Genomic DNA, 8,695 nt, shown 5'->3' with positions numbered 1-8,695 from the left:
GTTTAGTCTCCTATGGGATCACTGCTCCTTCCTCTGGGTCCTGATGCACACACTACTTTGTGTGTGCCCTCCAAGAATGGAGTCTCTGTTTCCCCCAGTCCTGTTAAAGTCGTGCAATCAAATCCTGCTGGCTTCAAAGTCTGATTCTCTAGGAATTCGTCCTCCCATTGCTGGATGCACAGGTTGGGAAGCCTGACGTGGGGCTCAGAACCTTCGGTGGATTTCTGGGGTATAAGTGTTCTTCAGTTTGTGAGTCACCCACCTAGCAGTTGTGGGATTTGATTTTATTGTGATTGCGCCCCTCCTACCATCTCACTGTGTCTTCTCCTTTATCTTTGGATGTGAGGTATCCTTTTTGGTGGGTTCCCGTGTCCTCCTGTCGATGACTGTTCAGCAGTCAGCCGTGACCCCAGTGCTCTTGCAAGAGAGAGTGAGAGCACATCCTTCTACCCCACCATCTTGAACCAATCTCCTCACTTTCTAATTTACCATGTAACTAACATATTTGTCTGATTTATGTGTCTTCCTCCATGTGAAAGTATGCTCCCTGAAAACAGGGAATTTTTGTGTTACTCATGCTATCCCTCCAGCACCTGAGATGGTGCCTGGCACATAATAGGTCCTCAATAAATATTTTTTAAATGAGTAAATGAGAGCTCCTCATGGTGACATGGAAGAGACAGTGTGAAGCAGTGTAGTAGTTTTCTATTGCATCCCTAGAAAATTACCACAATCTTAGCAGCTTAAAGCAACACAAGATTATTATCCCACAATTCTGTCAGTCACAAGCCTTTGGTTGATTTCTTTTCTCCATCTCCCACAGGTCAAAATCAAGATGGTGGCAGGGCTACATTCCTTGTGAGAGGTGCCAGGGGAAAGTTTGTTTCCAGCTCATTCAGGTTGTGGGAAGGATTCTGTTCCATGAGGCTGTGAGAATGAGATCCCCATGTCCTTGCTGGCTGCTGGCTGGAGGTTGTTTTCAGCTTTCACTGATATTCCTTGGCTCCTGGCCCCCTTCCTCCATCTTCAAAGCCAATGACAGCTGGGTTGAGTCCCTCTCATGCTTTGAATCCCTGACTCATCTCCTTAGCCCTGTCTCTCCCACATACTTCTGGCTACAGCAGGGAAAGGTTCTCCACTTTTCAGAGCTCTTGTGATTAGATTGGGCCCAACTAAGCAATCCAAGATAATATCCCCATTGTAAGGTCCATACTGTAATCACATCTGCAAAGTCCCTTTTGTCATGTAAGTGACATATTACAGGTTATGGGGATTAGGGCATGAGCATCTTTGAGGGCCATTTTTCTGCCTTCCAGAAGCGTTAGAAGTGCAGTGAACTGAAGGAAATTTATCAGATGCTGGCCCTGGCATGCTAACCTCCTATGTAGTCTTGAACAAGTCCCCTAAATTCTTGGGGTCACAGTTTCCTCATGTGCCAAATTAAGGATGTTGGATTAAATCAGAGCTCCCTAGAGTTTAGGCTTCCTTAAAAAATAATGGGTCTGGTAATGCTGAGCCACAATGATGCCATAGTTCCTCCAGCCTCCTTCGTACCTTTATATGACCTACTCTGAATACTATGTTTTTCACTTGCTTGTTAAGCAAATGTCTAAAACTTTGATATACTGTATTGAAATAGATGCTCTCAAATATTGCTGGTAGAAGTATGTAATACAGCACTTCTGAGGGCAATTTGGCAATATCTATCAAAATTACATGTGGATTTACCCTCTAAATCAGCAGCATACTTCTGGGAATTTATCTTATCAATACACCTACACGCATACCAAAATGACATATGTGCAAGGATGTTTGTTGCAGCACGTTTGTAATAGCAGATTATTGGGGATAACCCATACTTATTATAAAGATGTTAAATGAACTATGATTTATCCACAGAATGGAATAGTATTAAGCTGTTGAAAAGGAAGATGAGTTTCTCTTTTTGATGGCATGGAAAGATCTTCAGGATATATTAGATGAAAAGGGCAAAGCAAAGGTTAGTGTGTATAACATCCTGTCTTTGGGATAAGAATTAGGACAAAGACTATACATAACGATTTTCTTATATTGCATACATAAATTCTGGAAGGATACATAAGGAAGAAAGATATCTATAGGGGTAACAACTCTAGGGATGAGGAATGGAGTAAAGAAGGGACTGGATGAGAGAAAACCTGTTAATATGACTGATCACCTTCTGCTCTAGTCTCAGAAAGGCCTCTTGCTCTTGGATATGCTCTTCTATCCCCCCACTTTTTAAAAACTTTTTACTGGAGTATAGTTGCTTTACAATGTTGTGTTAGTTTCTGCTGTACAACAAAGTGAATCAGCTATATGTATACATATATCCCCTCTTTTCTGGATTTCCTTCCCATTTAGGTCACCACAGAGCATTGACTAGAGTTCCCTGTGCTATACAGTTCTCATTAGTTATCAATTTTATACATAGTATCAATAGTGTATATATGTCAATCCCATTCTCCCAATTCATCCCACACCCCTTCCCCCCCCCCGGTATCCATACATCTGTTCTCTAGGCATTTGAGTGAGGATTACCATTTGTGACCTGGCCTCATCCAGCTCCTCTGCTCAGGACTGCTTCTGAGCAGATGTCCAAATCAGATGCCCTGGCCAGACCAGAATCCTTACCAGAGGCAAAGAGTGGATTCAGAGTCAATTACCAAAAATCTCTTCCATTGCCTCAGTGTCTGGTCATATTTTCCATGTTTTACTTTAATTTCATTTGATTCATGGTTACAGTTAGGGGCTAATGGCAGCTGGTTGACTCCAAAAACATGAAACTATTATTTAGGGCAATACTGGCTGCAAGATAGATAACCTCCCAAATCTCAAAGTCTAAATATGATAAAGCTTTCTTGCACAGATGAAGTCTAAGTGGCAGCCATCCTCCAAACAGTGATTCAGGAACTGAGGTCCTTCCATCCTTTGGCTCCAAAATATTTCATGCATGGCTTCCAAGGTCTCTGCAGAAAGGGTAAGAGAGAGGCTCATGTCTAGAAGAGTAGACATGAGAAGAAAGGGTTGGGGCACATGAAGCAGCAGGAAATGTGACTGTGAGTATCTGAGCAAGTGTCTTCACTGGAGCTCAAGGACTACATGTCTTTCATCTCTTCTATTTTTTAAGACCATTTTTATAAGGATATTGATTTCTGCATTTGGAGTCTTAAAACTTCATAGCTAGACAAGGCAACAAAGATCATTTAGTAATTACCAACATTTGATATTTTTAAAGTACTCAGAAAGAGAATGTGATGTGCTCCAAATCACAGGGGAAATATACTTCACCAAAATAGTGTAGGCATTTCACAAATCAAATAAGCAATCAAACAACGGCAAAAACAAACCCCAGAGAGGGGAGAGAGAAATGAGTAAGCAGAGTTGCTATATCATCTAAAATGTCCAGTTTTCAACATAAAATTACAAGACAGCAAAAAGGATAGGTACATGTGACCTAGCCTTGGAGGGAAATGAGCAACAGAAACTATCTCAGAGGAGGGCCAGATGTCAGATTTAACAAAGACTTTAAAGTAGCCATCACAAATATTGTTGTGGACTGAACATTTGTGTCTCTGCACCAAATTCAAAATTTGAAATCCTAGCCTCTAATGGTGATGATAGTAAGAGGTGGAGCCTTTGGGAGATAGTCAGGTCATGAGAGTGAAGCAATCATGAGTGGGATTAATGCTCTTATAAGAAACCTGAGAGAACTAGTTTCCTCTCTCTGCTCTTTGCCATTTGATGGCACAGCAATAAGACAGACATCTGCAAACCAGGAAGAGGGCTCTCAACAGAATCCAGTCATGCTGGCACCTGATCTTGGACTTCTCAGCCTTCAGAATGGTTAGAAATAAATGTTTGTTGTTTAAGCCACCCAAGACAGAAATGCTCAAATAACTAAAGGAAACCATGCTTGAAGTAGTAAAGTGAGGTGTGAAGACAATATCTCATGGAATAGATAATATCAATAAAGAGAGTAATTATAAAAAAGAACTGAATGGAAATTTTGGAGTTGAAAAGTATGACTGAAATTTTTTTAAAAATGTATTAGAGGAGCTCAACAGTAGATTTGAACTAGCAGAAAAAAGAACTAGCAAATTTGATAGATCGATAGAGATTAGACAATGTGGGGGACAGAGAGGAAATAAAGAGTAAAGATCCTCAAGGAAATGTGGGACACCTTTAAGTTCACCTGTGTATGCATAGTGGAAGTATTTGAAGGAGAGGAGAAAGAGAAAGAAGAAGGAAAAATGTTTGAAGAAATAGCAGCTAAAAACTTCTCAAATTTGCTGAAAAACTTTGATCTACACACTCAGGAGGCTCATCGAACTTCAAGTAGGATAAATGCAAAGAGATCCACAAATAGACACATCATGATAAAAGTGCTGAAAGCCAGGGCTTCCCTGGTGGTGCAGTGGTTGAGAGTCTGCCTGCTGATGCAGGGGACGCGGGTTTGTGCCCCTGTCCGGAAGGATCCCATATGCCACGGAGCGGCTGGGCCCGTGAGCCATGGCCGCTGAGCCTGCGTGTCCGGAGCCTGTGCTCTGCAACGGGAGAGGCCACAGCAGTGAGAGGCCCGCGTACCACAAAAAAAAAAAAAAAAAAAAAAAAAAAAAGTGCTGAAAGCCAAAGACAAGGAGAACACCTTGAAAACGGGAAAACTGAATCATCTCTTATAAGGGAAGGGAACCCCCAGAAAATTAATGGCTGATTTTTGATCAGAAACCATAGAGGCCAGGAGGCAGTGGAACAGCATATTCAAAGTGCTTAAATAAAAACTCTTAACAGGAATCTTATACCCAGCAAAATTATCTTTCAAAAATGAAGGTAAAATTAAGATATTTCCAAGTAAACTAGAGAGAGAGAGAGAGAGAATTTGTTGCTAGCAGACTAGCTTTACAACAAATATTAATGGAAGTCCTTCAGACTGAGAGCAAGTAAACCCAGATGGAAATTGGAATCCACACAGAAAAACAAAGAGTCAGTAAAGGTGATCATGTATTTATAAAATACAGTATAAGTGCATATTTTTTCCTTTCTTCTATTACCTAATTTAAAAAGCAAGTGTATAAAATAGTATGTAAGTAATTGCATTGTTGGACCTAGAATGTATAATGTAATATATTCGACAGCACAAAGGATATGAGTGGGAGCAGAGTTGTATTGGAATAAGAAAATGAAAACAGATGGTAACTCGAACCCACAGGAACAAATGAGAACCGAAATGGGTAAATAAGAAAGTAAACATAACAAATGTACAAATATACACTTGCCCTTCTTTCTTATTGCAGCTTCTTTAATAGATACAAAATTATATTACATAATAATTATAATGATGAATTGTATTTGCAACATCTATAGATGTAATATGTATGATAATAATAGCACAAAAAGGGAGTATGGTAAATAGAGCTATATAGGAATAGCATTTCTATTTCTTGTTGGAATTATGTTAGAATAAATTTGAAGTTGATTCTTATAAGATATATATGGTAAACCCTAGACCAGCCACTAAGAAAATAATGAAATAAATAGTGAAAAAGATCATTAAAGGAATTAAAATGTTACACTAGAAATAGTCACTGAATGCAGAATAAAGTAGTAACTTTGCTGTACACCTGAAACAGTGTAAATCAACTGTACTTCAATTAAAAAAAATAAAGCAGTAAATGAGGAATAAAGGAACAAAACAGACATAAGATATACAGAAAACAAAAAAATTAAATGGCAAATATAGATTTAACTATATCAATAATAACACTGGGCAGCTCAATATTAAAAAAACAAATAACGCAATCAAAAAATGGGCAGATGACCTAAATAGACGTTTCTCCAAAGAAGACATACAGATGGCCAAGAAGCACATGAAAAGCTGCTCAACATCACTAATTATTAGAGAAATGCAAATCAAAACTACAATGAGGTATCACCTCACACCAGTTAGAATGGGCATCATCAGAAAATCTACAAACAAGAAATGCTGGAGAGGGTGTGGAGAAAAGGGAACCCTCTTGCACTGTTGGTGGGAATGTAAATTGATACAGCCACTATGGAGAACAGTATGGAGGTTCCTTAAGAAACTAAAAATAGAATTACCATATGACCCAGCAATCCCACTACTGGGCATATACCCAGAGAAAACCGTAGTTCAAAAAGACACATGCACCCCAATGTTCATTGCAGCACTGTTTACCATAGCCAGGACATGGAAGCAACCTAAATGCCCATCAACAGACAAATGGATATAGAAGATGTGGTACATATATACAACAGAATATTACTCAGCCATAAAAAGGAACGAAATTGGGTCATTTGTAGAGACGTGGATGAATCTAGAGACTGTCATACAGAGTGAAGTAAGTCAGAAAGAGAAAAACAAATATCATATATTAATGCATATATGTGGAACTTAAAAAAATGGTACAGATGAACCAGTTTGCAGGACAGAAATAGAGACACAGATGTAGAGAACAACATATGGACACCAAGGGGAGAAGGTGGCGGGGGGTGGGTGGTGGTGGTGTGATGAATTGGGAGATTGGGATTGACATATATACACTAATATGTGTAAAATGGATAACTAATAAGAACCTGCTGTATAAAAAAATAAATAAATAGCATTAGATGTTGTATTAGTCAGGGTTCTCCAGAGAAACAGAACCAGTAGGATAGTGCATATCTGTGAAAATTATTTTTCATAATGAACTGGCTCACACAATTATGGAGGCTGACAAGTTCAAATCTGCAGTGTGGGCTGGCAGACTTGAGACCCATGAGCCCCAGTGGTGCAGTGCTAGTCTGAAGGCCAGCAGCTTGGAGACCAAGCAGAGTCAATAGTGCAGACGAAGTCTGAAGGAAGTCTCCCAGGGAATTCTCTCTTGCTCAGGGTGTCAGTCTTTTTTGTCCAATTCAAGACTTCAACTGATTGGGTGTGGTCCACCCACATTTTGAAGGATAATCTGCTTTACTCAGCGTTCACCAATTTAAATGTTAATCTCATCCAAAACTTTGCCTTTCAAAGTAACATAAAATTAACCATCACAGATGTGAATGGATTAAACAATCTAATCAAAAGGCTGAGATTGTGAGACTGGACTGAAAAACAAGATCTGATTATCTGCTGTCTACAAGATCCAAATATACAAATAAGTTAAAAGTAAAAGGATATGCTAAGATATATCATGCAAACAGCAATCACAATGCTTTGAAGCTAGATTGGTTATAATATTGTCTAATATTATTGTCAATAATAGTATTAGACAAAATATACTTTAAAACAAAATATGTTATTAGAGATAAAGAGGGGAATTTTATAATGATAAAGGACTCAATCCATTAGGAGTGTATAAAAATTATAAACATACCTGTACATAACAGCAGACCCTGAAAATACATGCAGCAAATCTGACACAATTGAGAGGAGAAGTAGACAATACGATTAGAGTCAGAGACTTCAATGCCCCATTTTCAATATTGGATAGAACAACTAAGCAGAAGATCAACACAACAGAAATAAAACAGAACAACTTTATTTCAACAGAAATAAAAGACTCAAATAACACTATACGTGATGTGCACCTAACAAACATTTTTAGAACACTGTACCCAGCAATAGTAGAATACACACTCTTCTCAAATGCACATGAAATGTTCTTCAGGATAAACCTTATGCTTGGCCATATGTAGATGGCTGTCTTCTCTCTGTCTTCCTCTGTGAATATCTGTATCCTAAGCTCCTCTTCTTATAAGGACATTAGTCATATTGGATTAGAGCCCTCCCACATGACCTCATTTTACCTTAATCAATTTTAAAGGTCCTATCAGCAAATGCAGTCACTTTCTGAGGTACTGGGGGTGAGGGCTTTGACTTATGAATGAATGTTGTGGGGAACAATTCAACCCATAAGACATTATAAATAAACATTTGCTTGTTTGACTGAGGACCCCTTGTAAAGGAAAAAAAATCATTGTTCCCTGGTGTTAATATAAATTATTTTAAAATGATGCCACTTGTATAAACATAAAACTAGGTAGAAACTTCTTATGTGTGTAGTCTTTTATAATCATAATCCCAGTAGATTTACAAGTGAATACAACAAAATCCAAAATCAATCAAGTTCACATTAACAATAAGATAATGAATTATATTACATTGTTTTTTGTTATTGTTTTACCTTAAATCATTATTACTTTGGTTTTTGTGGTTTTTAGTTCTAAAATTTCCATGTGTTTTTTCTTTTTATCTTGTTTCTTTGCTGAGACTTTCTATTTTTTATTCATTTGTTTCAAGCATGTTCCTAGTTGCTTGTTGAAGCATGTTTATAATAGCTTCTTTAAAATCTTTGTCAGACAATCCTAACATCTTGGTGTTGGCATTTGTTGACTGTCTTTTGTCATTCAAGTTGAGATCTTCCTGATTCTTGATATGAGTGGTGTTTGATTGAAACCTGGGTATTTGGGATATTATGTTATAAGTCTCTGGATCTTATTTAAATCTTGTCTTTTAGCAGGCCTCCTCTGATACCACTCTGGAGGGAGAAGGGGAGCACTCCCTTATTACTTGCCAGATGGAAGTGGAAAAGTCCAGGTTCCCCACTCAACTGCATTGACACCCATGGGGGAGCAGCTCCTTAGTACTGCTCGGTGGGGGTGAGAGTTCAGGCTCCCACTAGGT

This window comes from Delphinus delphis, chromosome 15 (genome assembly GCF_949987515.2).
Source record: "Delphinus delphis chromosome 15, mDelDel1.2, whole genome shotgun sequence".
In the NCBI taxonomy this organism is placed as follows: Eukaryota; Metazoa; Chordata; class Mammalia; order Artiodactyla; family Delphinidae; genus Delphinus; species Delphinus delphis.
This window is presented reverse-complemented; position numbering follows the sequence as displayed.